At 35.0% G+C, this 13330-nt stretch overlaps 1 long non-coding RNA gene and 1 other non-coding gene across 2 annotated transcripts in view; both read right to left on the bottom strand.

Moving 5' to 3' along the window:
* Positions 1 to 3466: 3466 nt before the first annotated feature.
* The window catches only part of LOC129222618 (uncharacterized), a 36890-nt gene continuing 27026 nt past the window's right edge, over positions 3467 to 13330 (bottom strand). The window contains exons 2-3 of the long non-coding RNA XR_008580592.1: positions 12311 to 12412; positions 3467 to 3686 (exon numbers count right to left, since the gene is read on the bottom strand). This is a non-coding gene — a long non-coding RNA (uncharacterized LOC129222618). The remainder of the gene's footprint in view (positions 3687 to 12310; positions 12413 to 13330) is intronic.
* Trnas-gcu (transfer RNA serine (anticodon GCU)) lies at positions 12314 to 12395 on the bottom strand. Its single transcript has one exon. It is a non-coding gene; the product is annotated as a tRNA-Ser (tRNA).

Below are 13330 nucleotides of genomic sequence, written 5' to 3'. Positions count from 1 at the left end.
TCCTCCCTGCGGACAAAGGCAATGCAACAACTATTCTCAGCACTGAAGACTATCAACGAAAGATAATAGATCTTCTAGATCTTACGATCTACGTTAAACTCCAGTGTAACCTTTCCTCCAGCATCCTGAAGAAGACCAACTTACTAATTAATAAGTCAAAACTACCTGAAAAAACTAAGCAGATCATCTCAATTTCTAAAGCACTTATACCTACATTATATGGTTTACCAAAAATCCACAAGAAAGAGGTGCCATTAAGACCTATCGTCAGTGCCATAAACTCGCCAACTTATCTCCTATCCAAACATTTTGCCAGCCTGCTAAAACCTAACGTCGGCAAAAACACTCTTTTGTTCATGTTTCTTCCCACTTTATAGAGAAGCTCAAATCTTTCAACATCAAGTCAACATATATTCTGGTGAGCTTCGACGTCGTCTCTCTTTTCACGAGATTCCCAATCAAAGAAGCCATAAAGTATGTGCGGGAAATATTTTCATCAGATATCGCTGATTTGTTCCATCACGTCTTAACGACAACGTACTTCAAGTGGAACAATAACATTTACGAGCAGAAGGACGGTATGACCATGGGGAGTCCATTGAGTCCTGTTATTGCCAACTTTTGTATGGAGAAATTTGTAGAAGCGGCTCTCAGCACTGCAGAAAAACAACCGACTTGCTGACTCAGATACATCGACGATACCTTCGTGATATGCAACCATGGAAAAGACGAACTACATTGATGATAGAAACTGAAAATGACGGGACGTTGCCTTTCCTGGACGTCATGGTCAACCGTAGAGCTGACGGAACCCTAGGCCATTGTATTTATCGCAAGCCTACATATACTATGTCGCTATTTGCGCAAGAACTCCAATCACCATCCGCGACAGAAGAGGGGTGTACTGAAAAATTTATTTGTCAGGACCAACATAATCTGCGAACCAACTGCTATTGAGAAGGAACTTTTCCAGCTCACAAATGTCTTCCAAGCCAATGGCTTTTCGAAGCAAGAAATTAAAAGAGCTTTCCACCCCAAAGTGGAAGTCTGAAGAAGAATCAGTCAAATCTACAGTCTACCTCCCCTACGTTGAGGACGTCACCGACAGAATGAAAAGACTGCTGCGCAAACACAACATCAAGATTGTTTCCAAGCCTATTCATTGAATCAGCGACCTACTACGATCAGTAAAAGATGCGAGGGACCCTTTGTCCCCCCCCCCCCCCAACGAGTTTACAAGATCCAACGTTCCTGCGGATCGGCATATATTGGAACAACAAAAAGAAGCGTGACTACAAGAAGAAAAGAACACCAAAGAAATTGCCGTCTAGGACACACTGAGAACCCCAACCAGAATGAAGAAAACTCAAGTTTTAGCTAGCCATCCAGAAACAAGGACGAACGTTCATCAGCCAATCCTGGCCCAGAACAAAGGGAGAGTTAGCTCTTCCCACATAAATAGTGACGACACTTCGATATCTGCATCAGTTGCTAGAAAGTCGCTTCCCTGGAAGCTTCGACCACGCTAACACTGAAGATAGCCGCCGCCGATGCAGCCGAAACGTTTGAAGTAACAACACTCAGACCACGGCACAACAGCCCGGAATCTTACAACAATATTGACACCGGCCGTGAAAGCTTTCATTCTTACATTTCAATATCTAAACTCTGCACCTTATTTTGACTATTTTTGCATTTGGAAGTACTCATCTAAAACCAACAACAGCGAAAATAGAGGTTTTGTAGGTAAAACGAAGGCACGCAGCATACGTATCAAACGGATTTCAAAAGAACACACATCTAACCTTTTTAATTTGTGCTTCTGTACTAAACCTACATAAAAAGGGTAGGGGGGGGGGGGACATAGAAACTTCGAAAACACGTCAAAATATTTAAGCAAACGTGAACGTTGAGCAAGCATGCTCATTCGTAGAAATATTTGACGCTGATATATTTTTAGTTAAAGACAAAGCAATCTAGGGATTGCGCTGACAGATTATATGAAAATATACATTTATATACTCTTTCAACAAATAGAGCGGTTTTTTTTTCCAATGAATTTTTTTTTAATTTGAAGTGAAAACAGATTTTTCTTTCTCGCTTTTTTTCCCTTCCGCTTTGATTTTTAATTGTAGTGAAGCGTAAAATAAAACTTTTTACGCATTATGACCAGTGTTTCACTATTATTTTACAAATAATCTGCTGCTAAAGACGTAACTAAACATCCTGAGTCTTCGTTTGCTGCACTGTATGACATCATATTCCTCTGTCTTAAAGAACTAGTATGTTGTGGCCATCACGAAACTTTCTTCTATATTTTTCTTTTTCTTTTCTTTTTTTTTTTTCTGATCCCTCCCCATGCTTGACGAGGAAGCAATATTCCCAACAAAAACAAAATGACACATGCAAAAACTTGACGACTATCCCAATGTCTGAATTATTGCAAAAGCAAAGCAAAGAGCGAAAATTGAAAGTTATTTTAAAAGCCTTGCTTGAATGAATTACAAATATTTTATTTGTTAACAAACATAAGATGGCAACAGTTCAAAATTTTAAATCATAGATAATATTTCCTATCATTTCCATACAATTAAAATCACGAGAAATACGCAGACGACAATCTATTACGATTTATCTTTCTTATTGTTGCATTAACAAAACTATTTTTATTCGCAAAAAAAAAAAAAAAAAATCAACACCTCTTGGAGCGATCGGCGTCAAAATAGAACCAAAGCCTGTTTACGTATGGATTCACATATATTCCAAATTTCAACCAGAACGTAGCATTACTTCTTCAGATAGGGCACTCAAAATGGAAAAAAAGAACGGGTGATTGCGCTACCCCCCTTTTAGCTGTTGACACAAAAATAAAATCAGTTCTTATACCCACTAAGGGCTACTTGCCGATAAATTTTTCTTTCATTCCGTTCATTATTTCTTGAGATACAGCAGTCACAATTGACGACAAAAAACGTTCTACAGCTCAACCCCCGTTTGAGTTATTGACACCAAAATTGAATCAGCACCTGTTCCTGTTAATACCAACATATGGACCAAATTTTGTTTGATTCCGCCAGTAACTTCCTGAGGAATAGCAAGCACGCGTAACTCGAAAAACGTCCCATTGCTCCACCCCCCTTGGAGGAATTCGCGCCAAAAACTAATGGGCACAAGTTCACATAGGGGCACATATGTGTACTAAATTTCGTTCGATTTCATGCGGTAGTTTTTGTTGTAGAGCGGCCACAAAAAACTGGTCACACACAGACGTGACACACATACATACATACATACATACAGACCATACAGACAGACAGACATTTTCCAAAAATGGTCGAAATGGACTCAGCACACCTCAAAACGTTCGAATCCGTCAAAATTCGAAATTCGAAAATTTGCACGAATCCAATACTTTCTTCTATATATTAGATATAGAAGAAAGTAAAAAAGGAAGCAAAAACGTATATGTCCTTTCAGTCAAAGATCCTTTACATAAAATGTTGAAAGAAATTGAAGATATCGATCATAATACATCAACTTCACAGTCTCGTCAGAAACTGTAAAACAGTTTGATCGCGTTGAGATGCAGTGGCACATTCTTTCATATGGTCATCCCAACTGTCATCACTTTAGCTAAAAATATTATAGAAAATCGGATGTGGATTCCATACGACGTCTTCGAATGCCTATTAGAAAAACGATGTTTGTTAATCAATCAAAAGACATAGTCACATGCGCGTTAGAAGCAATTCTTATTACATGAGGCAGTGAAAAGCAAAGAGGTGCAAGTTTTGAGCAAAAGGTGTTTAAATATACGTTTCTAGGTAGGCTTACATTGAAAAGTTTTTTGAAATCATGCTGTATAATAGAACTTACCAAGGCTACTAGTACCATCTCTTGCCTCAAGACAGAGGAGAGGTTCACCAACCATTTGTATTGGTTAACTCCAAATTTTCTATTTTGCCACTAACATCCCTTTGCTTCTCACTGCCTCAAATGCTCTATCATTTTGTCAATGAATTTTTACTTATTTTCATGGGCGCCCATAATGGTGGCAGGTGGGGGGGGGGGGGGACTTGAGCTCCCTATAGATATTAGTGCTGCCAATTTTTTATTAAGTTTTGAGTACTAATGTAAAACCATTTCAATATAAATTTGCAATGAATGATTTTTATGAAAAAAAAATCTTATCTTCAAATTTTAAAAGTGTTAATCTGCACGGAATTTGCTATCATAATTCCAATAATGTGTTTTAAATAACAGACTTCCATCTTTTTTCTAAAGAAAACGAAAATATAAATCACCTTAATGTGGCTAAGTCCGTTTAAGTTTTAAAAATGAAAACCTTACAAATCTAATCCTTTCTGTAATATTCATCGTAAACAGAAAAAGACTCAATGTTTTCCGTTAAATAAAAGCCGTTTGTCCTCACTAAAATAGCATATAAATGATCGCTCATGATTTTATGAGTTATTAAACATTTTCTTCTCTGGTATAAAGTATGGTTAAGGCAGCGACGCTTCCAAACTTCTGTTAATATCACTGCAATTTGATACTGCTCCGTACTTAAAATTTTGAGCCACCAAAACTCATAAATTCTACGGAAATATTGATTTTCAAGAAGTAAAATATTTTCAACTGTCAAATAGTAAAGGTGAAGCAAAAACTAGTAATAAATTTCTCTTTCTACTTCTGCACTTCATGAACTCTTTACTTTGGCTAGTTCTTTACATGAGGAATCAAAATATCCTGATATGAATAAAAACATCCAGGACAGTTTTAGTATGAAAAATTAGAAAACTTACTATGCATCGGGAAATATATTCAATGTCATTCTCAGCAAAGCATCCTTCGCTTACTAAGAGTACATAAACGCTTAAAGAGAAACACAACCATTTTTAGGACTTTTTTCTCAAGAAAAAAAAAATGTAGAAAAATATTTTTTTTTTTTTTTTTGTAGGAACGAAGGAAAATATCGGTTTCTTAAAACGTAAAATTTATTGAATTAAAACTTCACTGGGAAACAAAAGAACTTCATTCCTCAACCCATAAAGTAGCACGAACTTCCGCGGTTTTTGGAACATTGCAAAAGCAACTTGAAAATCTTTAAACAATTTAAAAGTTTCAGTATACTAGATCAATAGGAAGATGTTTACAAAAGTCCCTAGAATGGATGTTTTCTCTTTGGGAAAATTTTTAAAAAATAACATGAAACTTATTGCTAAAGTATCGAAGGAAATTTAAATTGTGAATGAAAACAGTTTCAGTTAGCTCGTTTGACTTTTCTGACATACACTTACTCATATTTTTCTGAAATTAGCCTTCAAAAATTATTATAGTGTTTTTAATATTTTTTATGGTTTGTTTACTCATCATGTGTTGTGAACAAGTTTAACAAAATAATATAAGTTTCTTTTGCCACATCTTAACTACTCTTGGGCAGACTGTCTTGTCTTGTGGTGAGAGTAGTCTAACTGCGGATGAGCAGGTTCTGGGTTCAAATCCCGGCTCAGGCATGGATGTACTTTTTCTCTCCTGTCCTAGTCCTTTCTTTGTGAGAATGTGTTGTTGTGCTGTGAATGGTTGACTAATCTTTAAATGGGTCCTTATGTGTAGTGTTCTGTGGAAGTTGGACTTCTCACCAAATTACGGTACAGTTGGAAAAGTGAAGCAGCGCACCCCAAATTTGCACCCTATCTGTTACAAAACAACTACTCTTTGTAGATAGTTTGTGAGTTTCTTAATTTATGTGCATGTATATCACATCCCGCTAAAATATCATTCAAAGAAACCATGAAATTAAATCAAATGTTCAGCATTCTGATTTTTTCCCGCCTAAACCTACAGAGAGCATGCAGCTTAGTCTCTAAATCGATTATGTTTATGAACAAGAATCGATAACCCAGAAAAAGATAAAGCTCTTAGAAGACTCTTAAGAGCTCTTAAATAATGGATTTCTTAGAAATCAATGACAGTCACACCCTTCAAAGGGTGGATTGATCATTAGGAAAGGATTTAGCGAAAATTAAGGAAGCCATATCGCAATCTTGAAGGACAGGTGTACTTCATATCGAATTTAATTAAGAATTATTTGACTGTATAAAGAAGTTAGGTTTAAAAAGAAATCGGTTTAATTGTTGCAAAACGTCAAAGTTCTTATGATAGTACAATGATGAGCTAGCTTTGGATAACAATAAGTAACGAGTAAAATAATCCTTAGAGACTATCCACGTATAATGCGACACTTTTTTTTTCAGCATAATTGACCTCCTTCTTAGTCACATTTCATGTCAGTCCCCCCCCCCTTTGTTGCACGCTAGATGTGTCACTATTTTACATGAATATATCCTTATATATTATTTCTATAGCCTGTTTTTGGTTTCTACGCCAGATTTTCCTCAATTCTTGATCGATTTCTTTGATTTACACCTTATTTTAAAGCTTATGGTGCTGGCTACTGACAAAAAATAGACCCACGGTCTAAAAATTGTTTTTTTCAGTCGAAAAACCTATTTTAAAAGACCAGAATGAGGTTTTCGGTTAAACTTATAACTTTAACTTGCACTATGACCGACAGAGCTGAATAGCTTGATCGGCAGAGCGTTCTCCTCGTAACCAGGAGAATGAGTGTTCGGGCCCATGTCCGGACAATCTGCATCAAAAAATTTGAGAAATATCGCGCATTGCATGAACACTTAATTAAGTGAATAACAAATATGAGGGAATAGAGTAAGTGAGAAAGAAACGCTCCGTGCTGTTATAAAAACTAGATGTGACTGTGCTGAATTACTTCTGAATGGTACGTTTTTTTTCTTTCTTAAAGCTTTGGCTCCAATAAGAAAATTAAAGCATAATGTAAGCGAAAATATAAGTAACAGGTTTAAGATTTCAGACTACAATAAAATTGTTTTTTGTTCAGAAAAAAATTATAAATCGTATATTGAAATATATATTCTTCTAATGAGTTTTTGACTCTTTGTACAAATAAAAAAATTACTACCTCAATTTGAAGGGTAAAATATATATTTTTTCTTCTTTTTGCAAAAAAAAAAAAAAAGCTTATCACATTTTTACTACATTCGAAAAGCTACGCTTAAAATAGAGCATAAGTCAATTTATTTTGTATTTTAACCGTGGTGTTAAATGATGAACATGTGTTGCCATCTAAATTATAACGGTTCAAGCAGCCTGCGGTAACGAATTGTAAAAATTTTCAAAAATAAAAACATTTCTCTTCAATATCTTATCTTATATATTATTCCCTTCTCATTTTAAAACTTATCAGGCTGGATAATGACGAAAAATATTTACGGTCGAATAATCAAGTTTTCGAAAACGCACCTTGCTGTGTGAAAACCTTGATGCAGCCTGTAGTTCTTATGCATTTATTTATTTATTTATTTATTTTTATTTATTTATTTATTTATTTATTTTTTTTTTTTTTTTTTGCAAAGTTCTAATGCAGTTTTCCAATTTTTTACGTCGCTTTCGGCAAAAAAAAAAAAAAGCCTGTGTGTGTGTGTGTGTTCATATTTTAATAAAGCTTAAAAGCACTGGAATTAGTTGTTTGGTTAAATTGATAAGTGTTTTTCGGTAGAGCGTTCGGCTATAAACTATCTGAACTTCGGGCAAGCTTGGGCTGTCCGACATAATATCAAATTTATATTAGTATTACGCATTACATGTACTCATAACATACACTCGTAATAAAATAAATTCAGTGGGAATGCTACTTGGTGTTTCGACTCCTTTATGCAGGCTACAGTTATCATTCATATAGGTTGACTGTTAATCGAAGGGTGTTCTTACTTTTTTTTAAGCTCTGACTAAATCCAGATCACTCAGCATAATATAAGCATAAAAAAGTATTAGATTTACCTAAAGGAAAAACTTTTTGTGCAGAAAAACATTTTCATTGTATGCTGAAATGTAGATGTTTCTAATAGCAGTGTTCAACCTTTTGTACAAATGAAAAAATACTACCCCAAATTAAAACTACGAGTATCACGCAGTAAGCCTTTAATTTTTTATTCGCGCAAATAACATATAAAGCATTAAAATTATTATCAACTTCATTAGCAAAAAATCATTTTCTACTCCTCTGCTTTCTGCTGAAAAAAAAAAAAAAAAACATTTTGCGTACGTTCGAAAAATTACACTTAAAAAACGGAATCAGTTCAACTGGTTTTGGTTTTGAATTTTAAGTATTCGATTAAAAGAGAAACATGTGCGGGCATTTAAGCCGTAACGGTTAAAGCACTCTTCTATGTGAAATAGTTCAATATTCAAAGATAAAAACACTTATTTTCAGTCTAAATTATTACTTCTCTAGAATGCTTATTTCAATCGCTACGTGAGACCTTCGTCATTCTTTAATCAAATTCCATGCTTTGCGAATAATTTTAAATCGTATCATGCTGGTTAATGACAAAATATAGAAGCATAATCTCTTTTTTTTTTTTTTTTTTGCAAAAAGCTTTTTTGCTGTTTTTTACTACGCATTCCTTCAATGAATAGCTTTCGAAAAGGAAGGCGCAATTGCTAGGTTTGTTGGGGTGTCGGGCTGTTAATCCGAATGGCGCCAATTCGAATCCGTGCCAATAAATATCTCTTTAATGTTTCTTTTTTTTTTCCTGTTAGATGCTCACATGGGCAGGACTGTTTTTGCCACAACCTGTTTTTTCACATGCACAAATATTGCTTTTTCACGAGTCACTACTCAGCCACTTTTAATGATATTTATGTTTGCATTGAAAATATGTACGGCCAAAAGGTGGGCGATGATCAAATTATCACAACGTTGTATTTAACGAGGTTTTGTTACTGATGTCTTTAAATTACATGCCTCCTCTTCTGCGCTTACTTTTTTTCGGTTCTTCTTCATAATGTTCTTCCTTTGAAATTTTTAAAGAGCGAAATGCCTTATGAAACGATTCGAAGCACAGTGCGGAGTTCCGCACGAGTCGACTAGTTACATATATTACACTTTTATACATTACACTTTTTGCTATCCTCTCTCTCGGCCGTGGAAATCTGATCGGTAAGGCGTCGAACTCGTAATCGAAGGGTCGCGGGTTCGCTGCCAGCCGGTTAAAGATCCTCTATGTTCGTTAACAGTAACTGGGGCATGTTAAGTAGGCGTTAGAATTTCGTTAGTGTCTGCATTTGCTACCATCTCCTCGTGATTCTTTTGAGGGCTTATTGCGGGTTACAACTGCCTTCTCGAAAAACTGAACAATTGGTTGGATTGCTTGAGAGGTAACTTCAGATTATTGCATAAAAAATTCATGTATACTTTTACGCACAGAATGATAATCATACTCGTAAAATTTATGTATACTTTTACGATTAGGATGATAATCATACTCGTTAAGGGTCGACAAAATCTAACAGAGGAAGGAATAGCCTTTTGTTATTTAGTTTCCTTTACCATTAATAATTACAACTAGTCTTGAAAGAACAAGTGAGCTGTGCTTGATAGTTGCATCGTTTTCGGTAATGTTTCAAAATTGTTGTTTTCTGTGTCTGCTGGAATTCATCATAGCCCTTTTTCTATATCAGTAACATATCTTGCTTTTTTTCCTCTGAAGACATTTCTACAATCTGTACTATGTATATTTATACAGTCGCAATCCATTCTGGTAAAGCAGTGATTGAAGTTGAATTTCAGAGAAGGTATTTGTTACTCGTACTGAGCCCTGATTCGGATTTCATTCATTCTAAACATTTTCTGCAATAGGACACCAAGGGTAAATGATTTTGTTATCATTTTAAGTACTTCCCACTGCCTTCTAGGAAAGTCTATGTCCGCAAAGATTGCGAGGGCCACTTGAGGTGTCTGTTTCACAGCAACAGTTAGATTATTAGATGAAATATTTTTTTCCTCGAAGTTAAGTTGTTCCGGTTGGTAAGGAATTTAGTTATTTTATTATTTTTTGAATTTTTTTTACTGTTACTGTAGTGCTTATACCAACTACACTTGTCATTTCGTCAATAGGTATCTTGATTTGTAGTTCTTTAGTTTTGCCTTTTAGCTCTTGAAAGGACTTTAATGGTCTCTCTGGTAATTGTGCTGAGTTTTCGACCAGTAATAGAATATCTTATAACCTCTGTTCTTTATTTTTAAAGAAACAATCATCATCATAGCAATTAGATGCTCCTTTACACTTTAACTTGGTTTCAAACTACTTCAAAACACGACTAAATATGTGTGATCTGCATATTTCCTTAATTCCTCAAGTTAAGCTTCTAACAATGTAAACTATTTTTTCCACTGTCATGGCTTTGAACTAGTTCATAATATCAAAAATTATACCTTAGTAAAGGATTTCAGTTTCAGAAAAAATTATAAAGCCATATGAAAAAACTTGAAATAGTTAAGCCTTTTTTACACACCAACTTAAAACTCCTAAAAAGCAAACTGTTGGAAATTTGCGGAAGATGTTTTCACAGAATATCATAGCAGATAGTCTAAATTTTATGCCCATAAAAAAGTACATCCCGACTCGACCTGAAAAGTAAACAAATGCCTAAGTACAGTAGAACTTCGTTGTACACGGGGGTTACATTCCACGGAAATGCCGCGTAAATCAAAACTGCATAAATTAAGTATTAATAGTAGTGTTAAAATAGCGGTTAGGTTCTATAGAGGAAAAAAATACTGCATTCTTGTGACATATAAAAATAAGTTTTATGTGTAGTACTTATTCCGTAACGAATGCACAACGTGTATGAAGAAAACATGAATTAACTTAGAGTTTATAAAAAAAGAGCTGGGCATGATATTTTCACAGTCATTAATTATTTTTCTTTGTGGTGCATTAACGTTTCCGGAATCACTCGTGTTACTTCCATTACAAAATCTTCCTTGACTAACAAATCAGAAAGATCATTTGCCATTGTCCCCAAGGAATGGCTCAAAACTTTCAGGATGAAAACTTTTGGTTGTGTGTCATTGATTCGGTACCCACTTTGGTTTCGTTCTCCTTTGTCACTTCTGAAAGCTCTTCTCCCAGTAGGCTCTGAATTGTGTGAGAAGAAGCTGGAAAGAGCTCTGAAATCACTCGCGTCACTTCCATGACAAAATCTTCCTTGACTAACAAATCAAAGAGATCATTTGCCATTGTCAAGGAATGGCTCAAAACTTTCAGAGTGAAAACTTTTGGTTGAGTGTCATTGATGTCGGTATCCGCTTTGGTCTCGTTCTCCTTTGTCACTTCTGAAAGCTCTTCTCTCAGTGGGCTCTTAATTGTGTGAGAAGAAGCTGGAAAGAGCTCTAAAAGCAATCGCTAAAAGTGTCTCCAGTGGCACAAGCTCGCTTATTAACACTCCAACAAGCAGTTTGTTACGGGTTGCATGCAATCACAGGAATTTGTATTTTGAAATATTTAGAATGCCGCATCAGCGCAAAATCAAATTTCATCCGCGTAAAATAAAATACAAGTATCAAATCTTAAACCACGAAAATCAAGTCCGCGTAAAACGAGGTATTGTAGCTAAAAATTTTATTAAAAAATCAACCTTTAATTTTGATTCACTTTCATGCAGTGAGAAAATTACAGATGTTTAAGTAATTCAATGAAACGGGATTTTAGATTGAACTACAAATCTCCCTTTTCCATATTTAAAAGTTTGTTTTACTAAATTTCACCACATTCAAATATACAATAACAAGAAAACGAAGACTTAACATGAGAAACGTCGAAAACAAAAGCGAGCAATTCCAACAATGTCTAAGTTTCCACTAGCGCACACCAACGGGGAAGCAACTGGTAGGCTGTTTACTGTTGTCCTTTGATAAAACAGTTAAAGTTATATGACTTGTGGTAAAGTAGACTTACAACACAACTTTTATAAAACTTTTTTATTTTGGTTTTTATCTGGTTTTACTGGCCAAATGCTCCTAAATGCGGTGGTCAGCCTGTGGGAATAGCACACAATATCTTGTCACTTTAAGTTACTTTTAAAGAAAAACAAGCAATTAAACAAGTACCATTAAAATGTAAAATAGTCCGTCTGATAAATAAATTAAACCATAAAAGCCAAGAAAATTAAAATAATACACCAAATAAATAAATCAATTCATGAACTAACATTAATCCATTCATTAAAATGTTAAAAGATCCGACAAGTAAAACATCATTTAAAGCTACTCTGAAATACAAAATAATACAGAAAATAAATATCGTGACTTAATAAAAAAAAAAGTTAGAAGTCAATTTAAATTAAAAATGAAAACATCAAGAGCAAATACATGCATAATTGGTTATTACATATAATGGAGAAAAAGGAAAGAAAAAAAAAACCTCACCAACGACGAGGATGGGATTCGAACCCACGCGGGCAGAGCCCAATGGATTAGCAGTCCATCGCCTTAACCACTCGGCCACCTCGTCTCTTCCATACCTGCAAACTTAATAAAATACAAAATAAAAGCATAATGTTTATATTTCGAACACCTGAGTAATCATTAAAAGTTCCGGAGTCGAAAGAATTCCCCAACCACTGATGTCCAACTGCTATCCTCTAACAATCAAACTTGCATCTGGTAAATTGTGTCCCTTTTAAAAGATACTACATACGTTCTGCGTTACTGTTCTACAACAAAGATCGTTCTGTTTGGGAAGATAAAAATAAACATTTGAAAAAGGGTTGTTCACAGTACCTTAGCAGCTCACAGTTCTTAGATTATATTTATGACAGTCTGGTAATACAACAGAAGAAATTGCACGGAAATGTATAAATAAATTTTTCTAAAAATTGTTGATCTTAATAAAATATGGAACTTTTTCCAGCGAATTATTATGCTTTATATCAGGTTCAAAAGTGAAATAAAACTACAGAGTAGGGCACCATCCCAAACTATCTCTCTTATATAAAGAGAGCGCTAGGTGAGTTGTGATGGAGGTGGAAAAGGTATCTACAGATAGCAATATATGTGACTTTTGCAGTAGTAGCAATGGCATAGCAAGGTAAGTATTGTCATGTGTTATGGAGGAGCGTAGTCGAAATGAGGGTTTTTCATTACTATTCAGGAAAAATTTTGCGATAGGCTCAAATTTGACCATTATGATCCCGTTCGACTATTAAATCAATTCACGTTGTACCAATCTCTGCCCTGAAAGTTTTATTATAGTTCTAATCAGAAAATCAGTGGCTAGATGCATGTTTAAGTGCAAAACACCTTGGAGATTCCACGATGGACGCTCTCACATGCGTCATATTTTTCAGCGCTGTAAATATCTGAGATCGGCCAGGCCTTTTTTTTTTTTTTTTTTTTTTAGTGCAGTACCTGCGGTTTCAAAGTTGTCTCCTATTTCTATCTGGAAGG

This window comes from Uloborus diversus, chromosome 5, assembly GCF_026930045.1.
Source record: "Uloborus diversus isolate 005 chromosome 5, Udiv.v.3.1, whole genome shotgun sequence".
Taxonomy (NCBI): Eukaryota; Metazoa; Arthropoda; class Arachnida; order Araneae; family Uloboridae; genus Uloborus; species Uloborus diversus.
This window is presented reverse-complemented; position numbering and strand designations above follow the sequence as displayed.